This window comes from Clytia hemisphaerica, unplaced genomic scaffold (genome assembly GCF_902728285.1).
Source record: "Clytia hemisphaerica strain Z4C2 unplaced genomic scaffold, Clytia hemisphaerica genome assembly, whole genome shotgun sequence".
Classification (NCBI taxonomy): domain Eukaryota; kingdom Metazoa; phylum Cnidaria; class Hydrozoa; order Leptothecata; family Clytiidae; genus Clytia; species Clytia hemisphaerica.
The window spans coordinates 152,607-177,923 of NW_027103363.1; the positions used below are offsets into that span (position 1 = coordinate 152,607).

Sequence of the window (25,317 nt, forward strand, 5' to 3'; positions counted from 1 at the left end):
CAATATTTTGGCCAATTTTTCCAGTGGGAAGGGGTCCCAGTAGGTCTGTGAGAAGGGGGTGTTCTAAGACTCGGCCATCGCTCCTAGAAATTTAAAAAAATAACGTGAATTTGTTTGGTTTAAAAAAAGTAAGGAATGCTAAAATTCTTTGAAAGAGACTTCATTAATACATTTTAAAGCCCACCCTGTATAAAAAGACTTGTTGAGCTGTATTGAGACATTTACCTAAGCATATCAATATTAACCACGATTTTACTACGATCGCAATCACTTAAAGTGGTCATAATGCATTATCAAAAAATCAAACGAATCATTAAAAAAAACATTACCAAACCGAAATTTTGAAGAATTTTTTTCTGGAAAAAAGTTTATACCACAAGAAAAAAACAACCTTGAAATCAAGCAGTGAAGGCAACACTTTACGGCTCAATCTGTTTTAAAATCTAAATTATCATTACTTCTATCAGCTAAACAAGCTCATGTTAAAAATTCCTTTTAGAAAATGACAAAGCGAAAGATTTCAGAGAACTTTTTACGCTAGGTAGAGCTGAACAGTCTTCATGCCGTAAAATGCTAGACAACAGAACTTACTTTTGAAGATGACATAGTTTTCATAAAAAATCTATTTTCTTCTGCATCCCGATCGTTGACAAGTTTCGTGACAATATAGTAGAAGTAAACATATTAGACTTCAAGAACGAATCATATACAAATTCCTTATCCACCATCGTCCAAAAGATAGTTATAATCTAAGTTGTTCGAAACTAAGTATGAGTTTAGGTACAAATTTTAGTCATAATTCTTGAAATTCATAAGCTGTTTGAACGTGGAGCATTCTTTTCTGCAATATAGTTATGTCAATAATATATTTGAAAAGGAGAAATTAAATTAACCATATTGCACTAAAAATATTTCGACCAAACCAAATATTATTTTCGATCGATGTTATTAGGTCAATTTTATGTTATCTTTTTTCTTAAGAAAAGGTTAGCATGAATCAAAAAATTATCACTGAATGAAGTTACCTCTAATTGCCTATCTCGTTTGAAGAGCAGCATTGATTCTATATGTTTATCATCACCCTGAAGAATATGTTCTTTGATCCTGAAATGTAATTGGCAAGAGATTGTTGTTGCTAGTAAAGGTCAATCTCCCGAAGCAGTTCTTTCTTTATTTCAACTCATTTTTCATTGGTTCATAGAAATGTAATGGGTCACTTTGTGGCTAACCACCCCCGAGGACCAGGTACAATTTAAAAAAATTTAATTTTAATTCAAAATCATAGATAGAACCAGTGACATCGACAGGTAAGAAAATTTCTTAAAAACTTTTTTCTCCCAACACAGATAATTAGCATGCTAAGATTCTGACCACATAAAGAAAAGAGAGGACTCTACTATACCAAGTAGTTTGGCCCACCTATCACGAGTGTTAAATGTTTTTGTTCTACCTAGATAAAAGGATAAAATAGACCTTTTCATAAATTACGTCACGAACATCACTTGCCTCGTTTTGAAATTATTGCTATGGCTATTAACTCCCAGCGGATTTTATTACAACTACTTTCTATTCATAAAAACCATTTAATGTCTCAAGGGATATGATCACCATGGAAATTATTTGGATACGAGGTAAGTGATGTTCGTGACGTAATTTATGAAAAGGTCTATCAATCACTTACATTTGTATTACTTGAGATTCTGATGAACACCCACAATCACGATCGTCCGCGGCACAGAATATGTGGTACTCCAGCAAACTACTTTGGCACTGGAATGTTTGTGTTGCCGTCAATACCGCATTACAATAGTGGTTGTGTTGGCGGCAGGCTTTATCAAATGATACGCCTTTCAACAAACAACAGTATTCTGTTGTTTGGTCATTAAACAAGAGATGAATCTTTCCCTCCGTATCTCCGAACACAAAGAGACCGGCTTCTGTACTAATGGAAACAGATATTCCGAAGGCTAAAAATACACCAACAAGCTCAAAAATACCTGAAAAAAGAATTTTTTCTTTTGCATTTTCTAGGTTTATAATTCACCATACTCTATATTTTATCATATATTTTAGCAAATATGTCGGAAGTTCAATTTAAGCCATAACTAAGTGATGTTAAATCATAGAGAAATAAAAGATGTCGCATTAATTGTCGTCTACATGAAGTCTGTAACAAACCTGAGCAGTTGTTTATCTGTCATCGTTATATGTCAATATTGGTCGTTCTATACTATGAGCAAAATATTTGTCATTATTTGTAATTACGTTTACAAAGGTGTCAGTTGGTCAGTTTAATCAGTTATGAGGTTCTTGCAAGTTTTACCAAAGTTTAGACGTTTGTTGTTTTGGTGGCTTGCATGAACAGAAAAATATGTAAAAAAATGTCTTATTAATTGTCGTCTACATGAAGTCTGTAACAAACTTGTACAGTTGTTTATCTATCATCGTATCTACACTCACTAGTCGTTATTTACCGGGTTCAACAAGAAAAGTCCATCCATGAAAATTCTGTAGTCTTCAAAAGCAGTCAAAATATCTCATAACACAATAGACATCCCTGTCTCATAGCCCCGGTAGAACTTCTTCTTGCAGTGAGGATGAAAATTTCTATCGAAATCTCAATGGGATAGAAACCCTTTTGTCCTCAGGTAAAAAACAATCAAATGCAGTGAAATCAAAATTAAAAAAATCATTTCATCAGACTCTTGAAATATTTGAACCTTGCTTTTCCTATCTTTGTTGCATAAAAAGTTAGTCATTTTTTGAAGTAGACCTAAAACGGCTAAAAATGACCTAATTCACAACGTAATGCAACTCTTTATCTGAAAGAGAACACAACAGCAAGGTTCAAATATTCCAAAACGTCTGGTGTCACTATTTTTGAAGCAGAAGAAAAACTACATTTTCTTTTTCATCTTCATTTTCCAAATTTTCAAAAGTCTTTAATCTATTTGATTATTCTCCTTGAAAATACCTTTCCAACGGTGTATAGTATTTTTGATATAGCATATAAATACATGCTGAGAACATTTGAAAAGTTTATTTTCTTTCTAGGAGAGTCGAGTTTCGAGTTTACATGGATTTTTGTTGAACAATGAAAATTTCTTACTAGAATCTATTGTTTTCTGGATTATTTGTTCTTCCAGCTCCTTCTTGTTTGTTGCACCAAATAAGGTTTGCACGACCTCATAATTCATATCACCAAAACCATTTTTGATCTATCGATTAAAAAGAAAATATCTCTCGGGTGAGTTAGGGCATGTCTAGATTTTTAAAAATCACAAATCCCGAATCCGCGACCAATAGCACCCATTCTCAGGGATTCACTTATGGATTTTTAGATGACCTATACCTTCAAGTTTCAGGACCCGGTGTTACGTAATTAAATATTAACCTAAAAATTAATTATTAAACAAAGTGTGAATTGTGACGTCATCAAATTATGACGTCATAAATCGTAAATTAGCTCTAACTCTATAAGTACATGTCAAATCTTTGTCAAATTTGGACCAAAGACGCATCTTAATGGTGCCGAGCTTTTCAATGAAAAATGTTTTGAAGATTTTGATGACATCAGCAAAAAATGCAAAAAATTGAAAAATGCAATTTTTTTGCTGACGTCATCAAATTTTTCGAAAATTTTTTTTTCAAAAAGTTACATTTCAGTTAGATGCATCTTTGGTTCAAATTTGGGATAGATTTGACATGTATTTTTTATATTATAGCGATTATACGATTCATGACGTCACTAAATTCGATGAAATTATGACGTCATGATTACAATTTCTTTAATAATTAATTTTTAGGTTAATATTTAATTACGTAACAACCGGGCCCTGAAACCTTAAGGTATAGAGGTACTTTAGAGCCCTAAGTGGATCTCTGAATCTGGCTGCTATTGGTAGCGAAAACTTAGGGGAAACTGTTAGGTTTTTGAGACTTGCCCTAAGTCACTCGAGCTCTTGACAAGACGAAAATAAACCAAAACATATTCTCTCTCTAGGAATTGAATACAACAAGTTCCGAAGTCTGTACATCTTTTGCAGTTCTGTTAAACAAAGCTTATGTTTCATCTAACCTTGGGTAAGGGGGAAAAATCGCAAAAGAAACCCTCGACCTTTATTCCATATTCCAGCAGGCATCCTATTTTATCCGGGCGAACTTAGAATTTTCTAGATACCACCCAACTTAAAATAAAGAATAAATAAAAAAAATAAAAAATAATGAAGGTGGTGTTTCCGTTGGAGGTGGTGTTAATATCGCTACGCGGAAACTCTATGGAATGGGGAAACCAAAGTAAAAGATCAATTATGTTTACACAAGATTTTTCTTCCTTTTATCTTGAAAAGTAAATAAAAGCCCCGACTGATCCGACTAATCACAAAGTATAAAGGCCTATCTACACGTATATTTATACATGTGTTTTATTCTCCTCTTTGGATGTTTTAGTCTTAAACAAACAAACATTCTTAACGCTAAAATTTCGCCCTGCCCTGAGTTTCATAGCGCTTAATGGAAAAGTTAAGCTCACTAAAGGATATGACTCGTTCCAGAAGAAACTTACATATTAGAGGCTTAATCAAAAGAACCTTATTAGGAGAAAGAAAAACGAATTTTTCGAAGTGTTCGTACATATAGTCCATCTAAAAATCCCGGTCTGGAAACCTTTTGTTTCTTTCCATTGTTTCTTACTTGAACTTGGGTTTGAGAAATTAGTTTGTTTTGTTCACTTTTTGATCATGTTATTGAATCTCAAACCAATCCCAAGAGGAATACTTGTTAACGTGATCAAAAACCGAGCAAATTGATTTTTATCTTTTTATAGCAACAAAGGAAAAAACTAACAAAAAGTTAAAACAATAAGCTTCCAGACCAGGAATTTTTATACGGACTATGGTTCGTATGCTATTCTGTAATGCGGAAACCTTCATTCTAAGTGCTTCTACGCTATTTTGTAATGTGGAAACCCTCATTCCAAGTGCTTGTACGCTATTTTGTTTTGTAATGTGGAAACCCTCATTCCAAGTGTTCTAACGCTATTCTGTAATGCGGAAACCCTCATTCCAAGTGCTTGTATGCTATTTTGTAATGTGGAAACCTTCATTCCAAGTGCTTGTACACGTTTTTTTTTTATAAGAACGTCAAAAATTTTCGAAGCCTTCGGATGTTCTTAGTTTTTTGAATTTGAAGCCTAAAAATGTTCTTAAAATGTTCTTAAAATGTTCTTATTTTTAGCATTTTTTGAGCATTTTGATGTAATTTCTTAAGAATTGCATGTTTTAAGTCTCCAAAGCCTTAGAATGTTCTTAAATTTTTGGGCCTCAAAGCCTTATGTTCTTATATAGTTTGTTCTTATAAAAAGAAAAACGTGTATATGCTATTTTGTAATAGGGAAACCCTCATTCTGTCATTCCAAGTGCTTGTATGCTATTTTGTAATAGGGAAACTTTCATTCGAATTAGAGAGATCATAGGTACTAAAGAATCATTCGGACTTGAATTAAAAAGATAAAGTACACGTTTTTTTTATAAGAACGTCCAAAATTTTTGAAGCAAATAATAGGAGGAAAGTTCATGTAACAAAAGTGGCAAGTGTGAAAAGAGCTCACACCATACGCGTTTAAAAACAATGGAGAGAAAAAGAAAGAAAAAGTATCAGACGATCATGTTTATTTAACGCATCAATAGCTCTATTTATTTAATTTGACCCCACCATGAATATTTTAGTGATTTCCACATTCCATAGAGTTTCCGCATAGCGATATTAACAGGAGGATAACCTGATAACAGATTGTGTATTTTCTGGCCCAGTACGCTGAAGCTCTAAAGACGTGGGCGAAAATATACAATCTGAAGAATATGGTCGCGCGCCTTTACGCGGACCGCGTAGAATTTTATTTAAGAGGAACAGGTCCGAGTGCAATGTCGACAGGGAAGGGTGTCATGGCCGACAACTTTTGGGTCGGGAGATATGTCAAGTTCTCTCAAAGCAAATTCAGAACTTTTTTTGAAAAGAAGCATGCAAAACATTATTGTATTCCACAAACAAGGTTCTTTAATGGATGAACATGCTCAAAAAAGAATCTTTTTTTGCTTTAAACTGATCACACAAGAGAAAACAAAGTATAATAACATCATATACACAAATATCACTTAAAAAGAGAGAAAAATCATAAACAAACATCTTTATATTATCAGTAGAAGAAAACTGAAGCTATAGAAAATGAATAAAAACCATTACTGAATACTTTTATGAAGTTTATAAAGTATAAAGACCAAAAAACTTGAGTTTTAAAACAATAACAAACATTCATTTTCACCTTCCGCCTCCAATTTGAAACGGATGCTCTTAGATCGGATGGCCAAAAGTCACCTTCATTTTTTTTTTTATTTTTTTATCCACGGATCGCTGATAGTCACCTTTCCGGGTGTTTTGTTGTTTGGAATTACTTAGGTCAGGATTGCTAGTAACGGCTTGTCACTGTGCCGGGTGCATACTCGGCGCCTTGGGCCCCGCAGGGTTGCTAGTAACGGCTCGAATTTCAGTCAGGTTTAAAAAAGGGGTACTTTTACCCATATTATAATAATATTACCCCCGTCTTTGCCAGTTCGGTATAATATGTTATGAATTGCTTTTTTTGCTGTGCGGCGATGGCTCAACGGACATGAATCTGAATAACTTAATAACGAATCTGAAGATCTTTCTTTGGTGGTGGTTCGAATCCCACTCGGTGCGAACATTAGACTGGTCAAAATTGATGGACAAATGATTGACAGGTATGAAAACTCAGTCAGAAATGAGAAACTAAGTCTCAGAAACTCAGACAGTCAGAAAAGAGAAAAATAGGATAAGAGATAGGAAAGAAAAGAAGGTGACTTTTGGCCATGCGATATAACATTTTCCATTTGAAACCTTCTCACTGGCAAAGCATTGTGGGACATAATTTTAATTCCTATCTATAAAACGCACTTTTCATGGAGCGCCATTTTAATTTTTAAGTTTTCGGCACAAGACAAAAAGTTGACTCAAAATTTCTGTAGAGATAGGGCCATTTTCCTCAGATGTTAGTTTTTAGCGATCTTTTAGAGCTTCAGCGTGTCGCGTTAAGAAAACTCCACAGCTGTTATCAGGTTATTGTAGGATGGCACCAACATTTGCCAAAAAAATTGGAGGGAGTGGGAATGATGGGTGATGAGTGGGATCAAAATTTTGGTCAATTTAGTCATATACAAATGACTACAGGCTGTTTTAAAGTAAAAGTATGTACCAGCAAAACACAAATATGCATCATGTTAAATAAAATGCTAGTTATTGCTATATTGTGGAATTGTTTGCTCGTGTTTGGTGATGCATTTAGAGCGAGTTCTTCTAAACAATTTTTTGCTGCAAAAAAGGGGGAATTGGTATAATGGGGGGATACATAATTCAATGCAAACTATGCTTAGCTTTACAAAGCTCAAAAAATTGACCTATCAAATTTTATTTGAAAATGTTCATTGTAAGCCTTTGTTTATTTTCAGCTACTTACAGGCATCTCAAAGCTGGAGCATTTCTCAACCTACCCAGTGAAACAACGCTGAATGCCTACAGCCAGTTTTGCTGCACGAATACCGGTTTTGATGTTAAAAAGATAGAGCAACTCCTGAAAGAAATTAAGATAGACGATTGCAAGGATTATGAAAAGAATGTTGCTCTGGCATTTGATGAAATGCATATCAAATCGGGACTAGTGTATGACAAGGGATCAGGGAAGTTGATTGGGTTTACAGACCTTGGTGACATCAACACTGAAATCGAAAAAGTTGAGCAGCAGTTTGCTGGCAGCCAAGAGCGTCCATTATCCACACAAATATTGTGCTTTATGATGAGAGGTATATACACCCACCTCAATTATCCGATTGGCTTCTTTGGTACCAACGGTTGTCGAAGTGATCAGATCTATAATTGTGCCTGGGAAGCAGTCAGAGTGCTTGAAGCAGTTGGTTTCAATGTTAGGGCATTCATTAGTGATGGGGCATCAAGTAATCGAATATTTTATGCTATCCACCAATTGCCTGATTCTAGTGATCAAGATGCTGAGAGCAACATCCACAAGGATGGTAACCTTTATTGGTGCTGGAATGGGTTCAATGTTGCTAATAAAATATATTTCTTTTGTGATGTCCCTCATTTGATCAAAACAGCTAGAAACAACTTGGAGAACTCGCATGTACATCTATGTTCACGAAGTAACAGTAAGTAGCACTCATTACTTTTTATAAAATGTTCACTAAAGTCTATTCACGATAAGTGTGCACTCTTTTTTCATTTACCTATAACTTTTGAAGGAATTCTTCAATCTTTATAAATTTAGTATCATTGGAAAGATATTAGTGAGTGGAACAATTTGAAATAAAAAAAACTTTAAAAAGATTATAAAAATGAAGATGAAAATGAAGAAGAAACAAGCTATATGCTGAATGGACCTACCTGACGATGAAAGTTAGATAGCAATGCGAAAAGAAAAATGAAAAAAAATCAGTCAGAAAATATAGCACTTAGCGAAAATACACAACACAATAAATTCATCATTGATTTTTGATGGGGGGAGAGGGAAGGGTTGTAGGGAAAAAATAAATAGGAAGTTATGGTCGCAAAATTCAGTTTTATTGACAATTGAATCATGCTTGATGGTGAGCATTGTTATCAATAATGTTTTTGTGTGAAAAATATAGAAATATAAAGAAAAAATCCAATGAAGATCTGCAAAAATAAAGAAATTCAAGAAATACTGTCTTTCCGGCGAAAAAAGGTTGTTCCGGCGACTTTTAAAATAGTTCCGGCTTCAAAAATCAATTTTATTGAAAATTGAAACATGCTTGATGGTGGGCATTGCTATTAATAATGTTTTTGAATGAAAAAACAACCAATTATAAGGAAAAAGTCCAATGAAAATCTAGAAAAACGGCGATTTCCGGCATATTTCAGGCATTTTCCACCGGAAAAAAAATTTTCTCAAAAATCGGACTCGGCCATGTTTAAGGCATTGTTAATACGCATCTTTGAGCAAAAAATCAGAAAAAACTAATGATAAAATCTCGAGAAAGTGCCAAAAAAACAGTTTTTCCGGCATATTTCCGGCATTTTCGGCCGGAAAAAGATGTTTTTCGAAAATCGGGCTCCGTCACAATTTAGGTATTGACATTTTGCATCAGTGTGCAAAATTTCATGAAAAAATATAAAGTACAGCTCAAGAAATTCAAAAAATACCGTTTTTCCGGCGAAAATCGGCTGTTCCGGCAATTTTTAGAAAGTTCCGGCTTCAAAAATCTATTTTATTGAAAATTGAAACATGCTTGATGGTGGGCATTGCTATTAATAATGTTTTTGAATGAAAAAAACAACCAATTATATGGAAAAAGTCCAATGAAAATCCAGAAAAACGGCGATTTCCGGCATATTTCCGGCATTTCCGGCCGGAAAAAAATTTTTTCTCAAAAATCGGACTCGGCCAAGTTTTGGGCATTGCTAATACGCATCTTTGTGCAAAAAATCAGAAAAAACTAATGATGAAATCTTGAGAAAATGCCAAAAAACCGGTTTTTCCGGCATATTTCCGGCATTTTCGGCCGGAAATGATTTTTTTTCGAAAATCGGGCTCCGTCACATTTTGGCCATTGCCATTTGGCATCTTTGTGCAAAAAATCAGAAAAAACTAATGAGCCAATCTCGAGAAAAGCTGGTAACAGACGAACGAACGAACGAACGAACGAACGAACAGACAGAGGTTAATTCATAGGACCTCCACCGGGGCACCCGGAGGTAGGTCCAAAAAATGAAGATCTTGTAGAAAAGTGCTATAACTATCATTTTCACTGAGGTGAATCCCTAATCATCGAACGTCATCACTGTGACAAAAATTCTCAAAAATAATCATTCAGTCAAAAGATATCAAGCAAAGTTATAAGCTGATTGAAGTCTAAAAACGCTGTTTTCTGCAGTTTTTTGCTGTTTTTTGGGGTCAATCACTTATGAACTTTTTATCATAACTTTATGTTGAATAAATATTTTAATAAAATTTCTTTACAGTGATTATCTCCTAAGATCAAAAAATCTATCCAGTGAAAATGAAAGTTATAGCACTTTTCTACAAGATCTTCATTTTTTTCTTCTTCATTTTCATCTTCGTTTTTAGAATTCTTTTAAAGATTTTTTTATTTCAAATTGTTCCACTCATTAATATCTTTCCAATGATACCAAATTTATAAAGATTGAAGAATTTCTTTAAAAGTTATAGGTAAAAGAAAAAAGAGTGCACACCATCTTTAGTCGAATTTTGTAGCATCATCCATAGTTTGGAAACATTTCAAACAAAGTCAAATTTTCGTTGCTTTTGATTGTTAAGGGGTTTTTTGAATTTTAATAGGTTTACCCTATACGCAATGGGGAAATTTTGTGCTCATATATAGATAACTGTTATTTAGCTTGATGGTTACGAATTGAGCTGGCAGCATATTATCGCAGTCTATGAGCAAGATCTCATCCCAGATTACTAAAGACGAAGATGGTGTGGCTATGAGGAAGTTGCACAAGCTAAGCAATGAACATATTCATTTGTCACAAAGATTAAGAATGAGAGTGAACCTTGCAGCCCAGGTAAGTCATAAATTTAAAATTTTGGGAGGATATACTTATTAGCGTTGATCGATTCAGAGTCTTCTCATTTTTAGTGGAATCTTAAAGTATCTTGAAGTATTATTTATAAACTCAAGCCTTACTTCATTCAGATATTATTGACTTTGTTTGTGATAAACTTTCATCCGAAACAGGATCTTTTTATATGGGAATTAAATCTCTTGTGTATAATACTAAGTTAAAAAGTTGTACAGGTTTTGAGCAACAGCGTTGCACTAGCACTTGATAAACAGAATCTTCAGTCCACAACCTCGACTCAGAAATACATTCGAAAAATGGATCGATTCTTTGATTGTTTAAACGGTTGGTCACTCTTCATTGGACAGAGAACAAACAAAGACGATTTAAAACCTTATTTTGAAGTTACAGACAAAAGATTTAAGGTTTACAATGGCTATTAATTGTATTTTTATATGATATTCCTGATATTCCTGATTGCTTATTTTCTTAGCTATCATAAAAATGTCATCATTTTTTTATTTAGGCTATTACTTAAGGAATTAAATTTTGTGGTTTTTGCGGATTTATGCCCAAACCGCAAAATTAAGTTCCCGCAAAATTTTTCAAATGCGAAAAACAAAGGCCGAATAATTCACAGTACAGCTCTAATTTTCTTTCAAGTGAGAAATCCGCAAAATTAAGTTCCCGCAAATATTTAATATTAAATTTTGAACTGCAAACCGCAAAAATTAGTTCCCGCAAAAAATAGTTCCCTTAAGGTAAGTTTCTCTGTATTTTAGTTTCTCGAAGATGAGTTTTGGATTTCTTTTCGGATTGGGAAAAACAACTCGAAAACCTGAAAGGTGTTCCTGAAGAGGTCAAACCAAAACTGATGATCAGCAGCCAAACAACCAATGGAATAAGAACAACAGGTAAGAAACGTTGGATAAGATTGACTTTGATATCTTGTATGTAGGTAAAAACATTTCCTGATATTGTGATGTTATTTTTACTTTGTGAGTATCATAGTGAGTATCAACCAATCATCTTTCGTATTTTAGATAGTCTATTCCATTGTCCGTTCGCCTATAACGATTCAAAATTGCATCTTTAGTTTTTCGAAATGATAAGAATTCAGCTTGAAAATGCGCAAATTTTACAAAAGGTATTCACAGTTTAACTTTGTCATAGACAGAACCCATCCCAGGACACATCCCCCCGGGGGGGGCAGTGGGTTTACCAACTGAAGGTATGTGCGGCGAAAAAATTGGCTTTTAGAATCGCACCCTTACAGTGCAGAAAAAAATCGGTGAAATTCATACCCTTACAGTGCATTTTTTCAAATTTTAAACTCTTTTAGCGCAAAAAAAATCAACATTTTCGAGCAAAAATTTGCAATTTTTCCCAGATTTGCTGGCATTTCCAGCGTTACAGTGCATTTATCAAAAGTCCTCCCTTACAGTGCATTTCTGATATTTTGAAAAACATACCCTTAACCGCCGCACATACCCGTCGGTCAATTTGCCTGACTGCCCCCCCCCCGGGACCCATCCCCACTACAAAATCTCAGGCAAAATCTCGTCCCAGTGAGTTTAAATCAGCTCTAAAACTTTTGGGCCATTTACCGGGTATTTTTAAGGTCGAATTGTTTAAAAGGTATGATGTTACTATGGGTCGAAGTGTATGAGGGACAATTTCCAGCAATTTGTACAGAAAAAATGATGATTGTAAGCGAAGCGAGCAAGAAAGACTTTGAACTTTAGGATAGACCAAGACTTCAGTGACTTCAGTCAAAACAAGATAACTATACTGTCAAAATCATGGTTTTCAAGAATTCTTTTTTACATTTTATTCAATTTTCAAGGTTTTCAAGGTTGCTTGGTCTAATTTCAAGGTTCTCAAGGTCCCGTAGACACCCTGGTTCGGTCATTATGAAATCCTCCAAATCGATAGGAAACAGCACCAGAAGGATGAAAAAGTGCTTCCCTTCCCAAAGATTTTTTTATACCCAATGCGTTTTATACGCATGCGTCCTACAAAAAGATTATTTAGCCAGGTACTTTTTTAAGTCACGAACATAGAATCCAAACAAGAAAAGATCCCTACCCTCCCGCAAAAAACCGCTAGATGATACCACTAGGAGGAAGGCATCTTAAAATAATATACAAGAGCAAAAACATATAGTGTAACAATAAAAAGTAAAAGAGCATTTCAAGTAGTTTAAAATAAGGAACCCCTAAAACGTCTTGTTTAAATTTCACAGTAATACTCACTCAGTATGTCATGATAAAGTGTTTAAAAGGTTTCAATGGAAGCAGGGATATGTCAAGTTGAAGGATGCTGTTAAACATTACCAGTCTGTCATTGGAGTAATCAGAGCAGTGTATCAGGAAATGCTCAGTTGTTTCTATGGAGTTATTTCTAAAGTTGCAAAAGATAGAGATTGATTGATTGATTGAGATGGAGAAGAGGAGAAGAGCCACGAACATCATCGTTCACGGAATAAAAGAAGAAGAACAGGTATGCGATAATAGTGACAAAAATAATCATACTAGGGACTGCGAATGGGCTGATCAATTAATTAAGGATTTGCATGTTTCTTCTAAGATCAAAAAAATATTTAGAATAGGTAAGAAACCAAATCGTCCACTGTTAATTTGCCTCGATAGTGAAGATGATAAACTTAAGATCATGGGAAATCTCCCATCACTTAAAGGTAACGATACTTATAAAGGCATAAGTATCACAGAAGACCTATGTAGGTCCCAACGTGAAAAGTATAAAGAGCTATCACAACAGGCGAAAGTCCTAAATGATGACCTAGAAACCGATGAATTTATTTATCGGGTTCGAGGATCGTCAAAAAACGGCTTCGATATAAAGAAGGTGTACAACAAAACACAAAAACGATACAACAACCCAATCAATCAATAAAACCGATCGATAACGATAACGACAGCCTGAATGAAAACCCACCTAACAAAAACGATTCAAAAAACACAACCACAACAATTAGTGAACTTACTATCATCTACACAAATGCAGACCAAATGACATCTAAGAAGAAAAACGAACTTTTAAAGCACGTTGGTACTGAACAACCTCATATAATTACGATCACCGAAGTCAACACCAAACGGATCTCTGAGAGAAAAGATCAAGACTACTCAATTGAGAATTATTCTACACCATATAAAACTAACATAGGAATACAAAAAAAGAGAGGAATCATCATTCTAGTCCACAAGTCTATTGATCACCTCATCCTACAAATACAAACGAAAGTTGAATTTGAAGAGACTTGTCTGTTAGAAATTGCAATGGAGAACAAAGACACCATGTTACTCGGATGTCTTTATAGAAGCCCGACAAAAACTGAACCAAATATCTTCGATGAAAATAACAAGAACATGAATAAGCTCATAAAAGATCTCTGCCTAAATCCGAAATACACCCATATATGTCTTATAGGTGACTTTAACTATAAGAAAATCGATTGGGTCCATTGGTCCTCACCTTGTGAAGAAGATAGCGACGAGGAGAAATTCCTTGATGCTTTAAGAGACTGTTTTTTATACCAACATGTCCTTGAGCCGACACGGCGACGAGGCACCGACAAACCATCAATACTCGATCTCATCCTTACAGGGGAAGAAAATCAAATTTCCGAGATAAAATACCTTGCCCCACTTCATCTCAGTGATCACAGTGTCCTCTCCTTTAAATTCTATGGCTATTTCACAATTAACAAGTGATACTTTTATGGACCTACCTGGTTATGCATTTAACACATTTATAATTGATATCTACGTGACGTGACCATTAAACAATCATTCAGAACACAAATAGTGACGATCTATCAAAATTAGTCGTTTGTTTCTTATAAAAAAAACGTTTAGAAACCAAAATTTCATGCTCTTGAAATATTCTTTCATATTCAAGACTTTGTGAGCAAAAACAAACATCTATCTCATCAAAAAATTGAGTAATTTGGCTAAGAACATTGATGTATGCTTATTAATAGTGATTCTTATAGATAAAGATGCGTTTTTTGAGCTAAAAAATTCTTTTTTAACAAAAATCTGCTTGAGCCATCTTTTCCCTACTTTCATGCAAAAAATCAGAAAAAATTAATGATCCAATTTTTCACAAAGTCCAAAAAACCCTTTTTTTAGCAATTTTTTGGCCCAAATTTGCCCTAAAACATTTTTTTTCGAAAATCGAGCTCCGTTACATTCGAGGGTTTATAGTTATGCATGTTTGTGAACTAAATCATAAAGAATGAAAGAGCCAATCTCTAGAAAAGCTAATACCTAAGTAATTGATAGTGTGCTTATAAAAAAATATCGAATTTGGCCAGTTCTTTTATAAAAACACACCAAGCAACTCAAATTTCCTGCCTAAACACACATAATATTCTTCAACAGTAAGCCCTCATGAGCAAAAAAAACATCTTTCTCATAAGAAAATTGAGTAATTTGACTAAGAACATTGATGTATGCTTATTACAAGTGATTCTTATAGATAAACATGCGTTTTTTGAGCCAACAAAATTTTTTTGCAAAAATCTGCTTCAGCCATCTTTTACCTATGATGGTACCCTACTTTCATGCAAAAAATCACAAAAAATTAATGATCCAATTTTTCACTAAGTCCAAAAAACCCCGTTTTTTAGCCGTTTTTTGGCCTAAATTTGCCCAAAAAAATTTTTTTTAGAAAATCGGGCTCCGTCACATTTTGCCCACCACCATTTTGCACCTTTGTACCAAAAATCAAAAGATTCCTATGATTCAATCCCGAGAAAAGTTGGTAACAGACGGACGGACGGACGGACGGACGGACGGACGGACGGACGGACGGACGGACGGACGGACGGACGGACGGACGGACGGACGAACACAGGTTAATTTATAGGACCTCCAGGTAGGTCCAAAAATGAGCTTGATAGATATCAATACAGCAAAGCCAATTACCAGTTTATGAGATCTCATCTAAGCCATATCAATTGGTCTATCGAATTCATCCAAAATTCGATTGAATTAGATGTGAATGAGAGTTGGGACCTATTCCTAAAACAAATGATCGAGCTCCGAAACCTCTATGTGCCACTTACCCACAATAAGAACGACCTGTCAAATCAAAGAAGGAAAGGGAAGCATCCCTTAGATCCAAAAATTTGTCAGATAATCAAAGAGAAACGTAAGGCGCATAGAAAATGGATCATCTCACTTCAAAATGACGACACTGAGAGACGTAGAAGGGAGTACGTAAGATGGCGCAACGCCGCTAATAGAGCCCTGACTCGCTCCAAGAGAGAGTTCGAAAAAAAGATCAGCGAACAATCAAAAACAAATCCAAAAAGATTCTGGAAATATGTACGCAGCAATCTGAAAGTAAGAACGGGAATACACCCTCTCCTCGAAAACCCTAATAATGAGAATTCGATCAAATATGATGACAAAAGTAAAGCCAACATACTCCAGAGCCAATTCTGTAGTGTCTTTACACGTGAGCCACTTGAACAACTCCCTGAATTCCATTCCAGGACGGATAAAGAAGTAGAGATAAATATACTAACTGAAACTATTAAAAAGGAGCTCAAGGCGTTAAATCCAAACAAATCCATGGGGCCAGATGAACTTCACCCAAGGATGCTCAAGGAGCTCGCTGAATATATTTCAGAACCGCTTTTCCTTATAATGACAAAATCTCTCAACGAAAGTTGTCTCCCAAACGACTGGAAGCATGCTAATGTATCACCTGTTTACAAAAAAGGAAACAAAAATATAGCTGAAAACTACCGTCCGATTAGCCTGACATCCATTGTGTGTCGAATGATGGAAAAGATTCTTAAAACACATATTATGTCACATCTAGAGCAAGAGAAACAACTCTCTAACAAGCAACATGGTTTTATCAATCGCCGATCAACAGTAACACAACTGCTAAACTATCTAGATGTGTGTACCGAAGACATTGCTAACGGTAAAGCTGTTGACGCAGTATACTTTGACTTTGCAAAGGCATTAGACTCAGTTCCCCACCAAAGGCTCTTAATCAAATTAGAAGCCTACGGAATAAGAAATAAGTTGCTTGAATGGATCAGATACTTCCTGAAGGATCGATTTCAGATAGTTAAAGTAAATGGAGCTGAATCCGAAAAACAATTAGTTCTTAGTGGAGTACCCCAAGGTAGTGTCCTAGGGCCTACCCTTTTCGTTCTATACATCAACGATTTACCAGATTCAATTAAATCACAACTCTTTAAACTTGTCAATAAAGTAGAATCAATTGAAGATGCACTTATAATCTAGGAGGACATCGATCGACTACAGCAATGGTCAGATACGTGGCTTTTAAAATTTCATCCTGACAAATGTCATGTACTAACGTTAGGTAAGCCGAATATAATTAAACATGTACATCAATACACACTCGGAGGAAATTTACTGAAACATGTACAATTCGAAAAGGATCTCGGAGTTATCTTTGACCAAAATCTCTCATTCGACCAACATATATCAAACCAAGTAAAAAAGGCAAACTCAATGGCTGGTCTAATTAGAAGAACCTTCACGTATCTCACTCCTGAATTATTCCGTAAACTTTACATAACATTTGTCAGGCCCCACCTAGAATATGCACAAGTCATTTGGTCACCAAAACTGAAAAAACACAAAAAACTTATAGAAGGTGTTCAGCGGCGCGCTACAAAAACAGTTGAAACATGTGGACGACTATGTTATGAAAGCAGACTACAAAGAATTGGAATCCCAAGTCTAAAATATAGGCGTGCGGTAAGTGATATGGTTGAGATCTTTAAACATTTAAATCACTATGAAAAATCGTGTGTTCCTAAGAAATTTAACCAACGAATAAGACCAATGAGAACACATAATTCTGAACTGGTAAGAATTTTCGGGAACGATGGTGTCCGTGGACCCCAAAGCAACTCCCTTTACTATCGGGGCATTCAACAGTGGAATAGCCTACCTGAAAAAGTAGTTAAATCATCTACAATACAAGAGTTTAAAGAAAACCTCGGTCTAGCTTGGAAAGAGAAAATGTTTGAGTATGATTGAAATTGTCACTATTGTTGCATATCTGTTTGAAGTTAACCTTTGTAATAAACCAAACCAATGTATGAGCGATTTATAGAGGCCCATGTGCTTGCACGGTGGCCTGGAAATCTGTAAAACATTATTATTATAAAAGGGATCAACTGTGTCGACAAAATTATGTCTGAATTTATGTTCTCGAAGATGACTGAAACCAACCCGAAGACGGTTAAGTAATACCACACCTTTCTTGTCAGTAGCACCGAAAACCGAATTAGCGTTTGGTCGGAAAAAATTTAGTATCGCGGTCTTAAAGGAAGATATAGAAGGAAGATTTCGTATATTCTCGTCCAGGTTATTCCACTCATTAAGGGCTCTGACCATAGTGAATTATTCATAATTGCCGTATTCAAAATGTGTTTTCTGACTGATGTAACCAACAAAAAAACTATGGCATGTTATACATTTTCTGTTAGACAAACTATTCCTGAATCTGAAAATTCAAAAATTGCATTGAAAAAATTTTACGAAGAAGAAAATGAAGACTTTTGCGAGGAAGAGTATTTCAACTTTGAAGAGCTTAGTTTCGGCGAAGAAAAAACATTTTGAAAATTTTTTTGCAATAGATGGTGTATATTTTACCGAACAATAAAAATTTTTGCGGAAAATTTTTGTAAGTGCTTCTTTGTCTTGAAATCTTCAAAATAGTGGTTTTTCATCAATTTTTCATTTGGATTTTGCTTAAAAAACAGTCATAACTTTTGACACATCGTTTTAAAAAAATTTTCCGCAAAATTTAAAATAGTTCAATTCTTTCCGGACAGTGTAAAGAAATTTTGAAACAAAAAAGTTAATTACCCATTAAAACTAAACACTTTTTGTATAAGAGGGTGATGCAACATATTATTAACATCTTTTTAAAGTTCATAACGTCATTTTTGCAATTAAATTCTTAATTACTCTTAAGGGATTACTCTTAAGGGATTCGATTAAAAAGCAATTTATAAAGGCAATTCTTTGTTAAAAGTGTTAAGGAACCTGAAATATAACTTTTATGTTCAAATACCAAAATCAATTTTTGGACAATGGTCAGAGCCCTTAATACAAAAAGGAAAAATGAGGCACGGTATCGTTCAGTCCGACAAAAAGCCGCGACAAAAGGAGTTCTTAACCTCTGCCTTACACCAACATCCTCCTCCTCTCTCTGGGGAGGACGAACACTCGAGAGATAAGTAGGTGCAAAGCAATTAAGTATTTTATAAAAAGAAATTAATCTTCGACTCAAACGCCTGTCCGCAAGACTTTCGAGCCCTAAGTTCAGCAAAAAGTTTTTCTCTAGATGTTCCTCTGAAACATCCAGTTATCGCAAGACAAGCATTGTATTGAATAGATTCGATTTTTTCAGAGAAAGTGAAATTCCCAGCACGATCATATACCCTTGGAAGGAATTCACGAAGCCTGTTTAAGAGACCAATACCACGATTAGCCGGATTAGTGTTTTTGATTTTTTCATCAAGGTGTGAGAATCAAAGGCTAACTTTTGATCAAGAGACCAAGATGTTTTTGATGATCTTGGAGCGAAACGGCAAAATTATTAAAAGTAATCACTGGAGGATTAGGTGGAATTAACCTCCGAGTAAAGTATACTTCAACCGTCTATTTTGAAGGCTGATCCTCCGTTGAAGGACATTTTCCACTGATGGGCCCACTCACTAACCTTTTGCATATCACTGTTTAGTTCTTGGAAACAGCGAATAAGTGAAAATAAAGATGAATCATCAGCAAATATTTTGATCAAAGAAATTATATTTTCAGGGAGGTCATTTATATAGATTAAAAAGAAGAGGGCTCCGAGGATAGAGCAAATCTGTGTCCACTCAGAGGCTTGACCATCAAGAGCCACCCTCTGTAATCTCCCAGACAGAAAGTTTTGTATTAGTAAAAGAAGAGGGCCAGAAATCCCATATGACTTGAGTTTAAAAATAAGACCTTCGCGCCATACTCGCACTGCATGAAATATATGTCTTTCCAGTTTCTTGTCCTTGAAAACTTAATGTTTTCGAACGTACGATTGCGGAAATATCGATTTTTCCTTACAGTTTTAAGAAAAGATTCTTTTTCTTTAAGTTCTTGAAAAAAGATAATCTTTAAATATTTCTTGCTTCGAAAAGGTGGATAATTTCTTTTGTCGTTTTTCATTAAAAAGGAAATCTTTCATGTTTCCAGATTGACTATCTTTTCTTCGTTTGTATTTCAAGAAAATATAAAGTTTTCGTCTTGAAATTTAAACGAAAATATTTTTCATGAAAATATCAAATTTTCATGCCGAATTTATCGAAAATACAATCATCAAATACAATAAAAAAAGGTAATAATTTCGTTTTTAAAGAACATTATAATCTCTACGCCGGGATAAAAGTAAGGAGCAGATTTTCTTGGAGCTGATTTGGCAAAAGTAAAATAAATATTTCAATTTTATGGGAGCAAGATGAGAATGTGTTTTTTAGGATTGATCTCTTGATTGACAAGATTATTTTTTAATTAAAAAATATTATATTGTCCAATGACCCCTGTGCCTATTAGTGTGATGACAGGAAAAAGAAGAGGTGTCCTCTGTTGACCAAACTAGGTGCCGCTTTTCTTTTTCGCACCTTAGAATTAGAAGTTTCAAGGCGAAAGGAGAAAGAAATGTCCAAAATCTTTTACTTTGTTTCGTCTACGCTTAGAAATTGCACTGTATAAACTTTCATCCCCATAGTGGGAGAAGCTCCACCGGGGCTGTAACACTGTGACAGGGGTGTAATTAGCTCTCTTTGTACTCTATGATGTACAGATTTTTCAAATTCTAGATTTTTCTTTTAAATCTTTAATTTTGACAATTAAGTCAGATCAACAACTGTTGAAAGTGCAAACCACACTTCGCGCAACCACACTTCGCGCAACCACACTTCCCGCAACCTCAGCATTATTTGCATCATTTGTAGGCTAATTTTGTAAAATTTGTATCACTACTTTTAAAGAAACTCAATACATCCCTGTCTCACAGCCCCTGTGGAACTTTTTCCCACATGGAACCACAACCCACGGGAAAATTTAGCAAAAACTTCATCCTCTGATGAAAACTACCCTATCATTTCAGCCCCACTGGGAAATTGACTTTGAATTCATCCCTATATAAAAATTATATTTAAGAAATTGCGTTCAAAACTATCCCACTATATTTTTGAACTCAAAAAGTATATAAATTCTATCCCCATTGGGATTTTGAAAGAATTGTTTATCCAGCGGCGGGTCTTGACACAGGGGTGTCTCAATGGAGTTGAGTAAATAGTTGTGTATGAAGATTCCCTCTTCAATTACTTATTGATTTTAATGCATTGTATGCAAAATTGTTTTTTTGATTTTATACGCATTACAGTAACATAAAATTATTAACTCATTAATTCATTATAAACATAAAAGTTTTAGGTGAGGCTATAGCTGAAAATTCACCTGAATTTATTCTTGGAAATTTTTAATCTTTACAAAAATACCGGTAAAATCTATTCATCGATACGTTTACTCGTGTTAGTTTAAAAGTTTAAAACATTTTCTATACATTTTGTCAATCTACTAAAAAAGCTTTACAAATCCTCCCCTTCTTGGCTTTGAAGCATTGTGCTTTAGCGTACTCACCAGATTTTCTACAACTAGACTAATTGGAGATGTTTAGAAACGATTTTTGTTTTAAGGGCTGGAAACTGGATATGCTCAAATTAATCTTCTTCAAATTCATTATACATGACTTAAAGATTTCATTTCATTCCATTTTGAGATTATTTTTAAAATTTTGTGTTTTTGTAAAACTTCAAATTCTTTCAAAGATCTTTTATTTAAGTCTTAATCTCGATTTACTTCATTATAGTTGACAAATGTAATGCGAGGCAATTTTTACTCCTTATATATTTGAATCAAATGCAAGGGTGTTTTGTAGAAGGAAAGAAGAACAATTTATTTGAGGCATTCTTTCATAAAATGAAAATAGTATAATCCTTCGACAGCTACCTTTGTTTCGTTTGAGTTTTTTGAATGTATAGCGATTCACTGTTTTGGGCCTCGCAGCGTTTGTGACGCTTTGCTTACGGCTAGTAGGTTGCATTTAAGCCTGTATTTTACATTATAGATAGCATAAAATTTTTGGATGTATTAGATATTTTGCAAATCAGCCAAAAATAATTTTTATGGTCAGTGAGTTTGACGAGTTTTACATACAGAACAAATCAGGAATGTATATAAAAAGAAACCACTTTGATTTTGATATTTCATGAATACACGTTTTTTTATAAGAACATCCAAAATTTTTGCCTTCGGAAATAAGCCTAAAAAGTGTGCTTAGCATGTTCTTATCCCCCCCCCCATTTTATGAGTATTTATGGCCATTTTCGTAAGAAATCGGGTGTTTTTGATTTCCCAAAGCCTTGAAATATTCTTAACTTGTTCTTAACATCTTGGCCTTTTAAGCCTTATGTTCTTATATAGTTTGTTCTTATAAAAAAACGTGTAATATTAAGTTTTTGCGTTAACTAATTCTCGTAAACTTGGGGCAGTGGTGTGTACGAAGAGCTCCTAAAAACAGTTCAATTAATTAAACTTGTTACAATTAAACTCGAATGCTTTAACTTGATGGAAGAAAAGAACGATTCGTAGTTTCTCTTTTTTGGCGATATTTCAAAGGCTGAAAAATTTGTTCGGCGGTTTCATCAAAAAATTGCAATTAACTGTTTGAACTGAACAACCATTCCCTTTGGGACCCTGTGTTAACACATTTATAATTGTGGAGAAATTACCATATTTTCAATTGCAGTCCAATTAAGTCTCTTATAGTAAAAATGTTGATAAAGAGATTTTAATTGGCAGAAATTAAAAGAGGGAAAGAAATTTGATTTGTCACGAAATCTTGTAATATGCTTTCACACGAACTTTACAGTGTAACAAGTAAAGACTTGGCGATGAATATGCGTCAATAATGCTAAAGAGGCCATGCAATGATCATGTAAGTACTCACTCGTTCAAGTTATTTTTGAAATAACCTGTCTAAAACGCGTAATTTCTTTCTTGCTATTATGTTTTTTTGTAATCTTCAAGTCATTTTGGATTTTTACTAGTTATTTTCAATTTAAAGTTCAATTCAATTTTCAATAAAAATAAATGGACAATTAATCTGTTTGATAATCCTGTTTAAAAAGTAGAGTATAATTTTTATCATTTTCTCTCTACAGAAAGTCAAAAAACGTATCGCGAGCTCGGCGGTGGGAGCCGAAACATCAATTCTGTGCAATGTCAAAGACGTGTGGAGAAAACTTATCACAAAATGAACATCGTCTCATCAGAAGACCAAGAAATAAATGGTATTAAGAAAAAGAAGTAAAGATGATTGTTCGACAACACAACCAAAGAAACATCTTCAATGCTTCAATGAACGAAGAATCGGAGAACCTTCGGGAAAAGAGGCACGATATACAACTGAAGGAGTAATTGTCGTACTTCTTTTATTAATTAGTTCATCATTTTTTATACCAATACAATTTCTTGAACCGTAACCTAAATCTTATTTCTTAAATTCGAAAAATGCTTTACAATGTCAAATTTTGTCAGAAATATCCCCCAACCCTATAAGCTCCTTCTATATCACATCAATTATTGCCATTGTTTTTAAAATTATATATCATCATTTATTATCTTATTAATTTATGTCATTTTATGTAAATAAGGCATACTTTAGATTTTTAGCACAAGAATTATTAGTACATAGATATTAATATGATTTTTTTAATATTGACTTTAATTTTAAAGAAGAAAATCATCCAAGAATATTTAATAATTCAATATCTTATCGAATTTAATCTCGCGTCTAATTGTCGCTACAGTAACCAGAAATTTGATGTTTCAATATTAGAAGTTTTTTACCTTTTCAATGTTATGAAATGAGGCGGATCAAGTACTTTTTTAAGCTAGAATATATATTCCCAATAACGAAACGTTGGTTATTTCTGGTCTAGACATCTGCATCTTTTCGAAAATGCGTAAATAATAAATTGTTAATCTTTCATTTCATTAAAAGAATTTCGTTATTTTTTTTACAAAAAAGGTTCGTCTTTTCTCAATTTTGAATTTAAAATTTCCATGGACAAGAAAACAAGTAAAAGTGAATCTTCACTGCGTGGAGAAAGTCTAATATTTTTACTTCAGAGAAAAGTAGTACTTTTCGTGGCTAAAAATGTAATCATTTTGTACATCGAAAAGTTAATTATGTCGATATTTAGAAAATTTAAGCTTTTCGAGAAATAGTGAAGATTCACTGTTACTTGTTTTCGCACAGAAGAAAATTCAATGATTTCAAAACAAGAAAACTGAGAGAAAAGTTAACTTTTCGTCATATATCTTGCGTTAGAGAAGACAACTTTTCATGCAGTGTCGGTCAAAACCTTTCGCGCCATACTCGGTCAAAAGCTTTGGATATATCTAAAAAGACACCTCGAGTGTCCAGGGATGGATTAGCGTCAAAACCTTTCAGGATTTCATGGGTTATGGTAGCGAGTACCTTACTAAAAACTGGGATTTTTCATCCCGTTTCTTAGTGAGTTCCACTTTGACGATTTTCGAAAAATAGAAGCCTTTCAAGTGCTTTGACGCTAAATCGAATTTTTCGCTACTGCAGGAGCTTCGAAATTCAAAAAAGACGTCAAAAAGTCGAATGTTTAGAGCCCGCAAACCCGGGCTCAAAACATTCTAAAAAGTCGCAAAGTGGAATCTATATATTAATACGCTACAACGTTTTGCTACCACTAGACTAACTTTGAGACCCCAAGATACTATTTTCTATACAGGAAGTTTGGAGCTGGATGGGTTAAAATCATCCTTCTTCCCAAATTTTATTTTTCATTTTGAAGATCTCTTATTCAGATGCTCTTTAAAACTTTCTGTTTACATTAGCGGCTCCCCATCACTTTCAAAACTTTCAAAGTCTTTCAAAGTCTTTCAAAGTCACCACCCTCGAATGTCCAACCACGATGGCTAAGAAGATCTACAATATAATTTTTCTAAGCCATTTAATTAATTGTGGTTAAAAATTGCAATGCAATGTTATCTTTTTTCTCCTTTATTTCCTAAAATCAAAATCGTATCATCAATCGGCCGCTATCTTTCTTCCGTTAGAGTTTTTTTTATGTGTAGTGATTTACTGTATTTGGACACGCTGCGCATACGGCTAGTAGACGTTAATTGCGTAAAAAAATGCGGGTGGCGTCTAGTATAGGCTTAGCCTGGGAATCCATGCTATGATTTCTTCTTTGATAAACTGATGGCGAAATGTATAGCATGGTACGGGCTGAGAGTTTGAATTTCTCAGATCCTAATAACGGTTGAAAACATAGCCAATCAAATTTTGTTATTCTTTTACTGGTCACACTTTCTTAGAGAAAGCACAACTTCTGAAATTATTATTTTAGCGCAGCGCTAAATTCGAATTTCCCACGGTAAATTTTTAGAGCCAATCAGAGCGCGGAAAAAAGTCCAATATTGGACCCGTCTTATGTATATCAAATTATAAAAAAACACACGACGGGTCTCCTGTCTAGTATAGGCTAGGGTTATGGATAACAGTTGT

General features: G+C 34.3%; 3 long non-coding RNA genes across 4 annotated transcripts; 2 read left to right on the forward strand and 1 right to left on the reverse strand.

Annotated features, from left to right (window-relative positions):
- Positions 1 to 1,031: 1,031 nt before the first annotated feature.
- Positions 1,032 to 3,213, reverse strand: LOC136822833 (uncharacterized). Of its 2 annotated transcripts, XR_010848948.1 has the most exons (4): positions 3,110 to 3,213; positions 2,179 to 2,352; positions 1,682 to 1,997; positions 1,032 to 1,104 (listed from the first exon to the last, which is right to left on the reverse strand). It is a non-coding gene; the product is annotated as an uncharacterized lncRNA (long non-coding RNA). The 2 variants fall into 2 exon arrangements; XR_010848947.1 differs by lacking the exon at positions 3,110 to 3,213 and having other exon boundaries at positions 2,179 to 2,433.
- A 7,373-nt stretch (positions 3,214 to 10,586) lies between these two features.
- On the forward strand, positions 10,587 to 11,429 carry LOC136822845 (uncharacterized). Its single transcript, XR_010848950.1, has 3 exons — positions 10,587 to 10,635; positions 10,869 to 11,057; positions 11,415 to 11,429. It is a non-coding gene; the product is annotated as an uncharacterized lncRNA (long non-coding RNA).
- An 11,218-nt stretch (positions 11,430 to 22,647) lies between these two features.
- On the forward strand, positions 22,648 to 23,532 carry LOC136822852 (uncharacterized). Its single transcript, XR_010848951.1, has 2 exons — positions 22,648 to 22,704; positions 22,931 to 23,532. It is a non-coding gene; the product is annotated as an uncharacterized lncRNA (long non-coding RNA).
- The last annotated feature ends 1,785 nt before the right edge of the window (positions 23,533 to 25,317 follow it).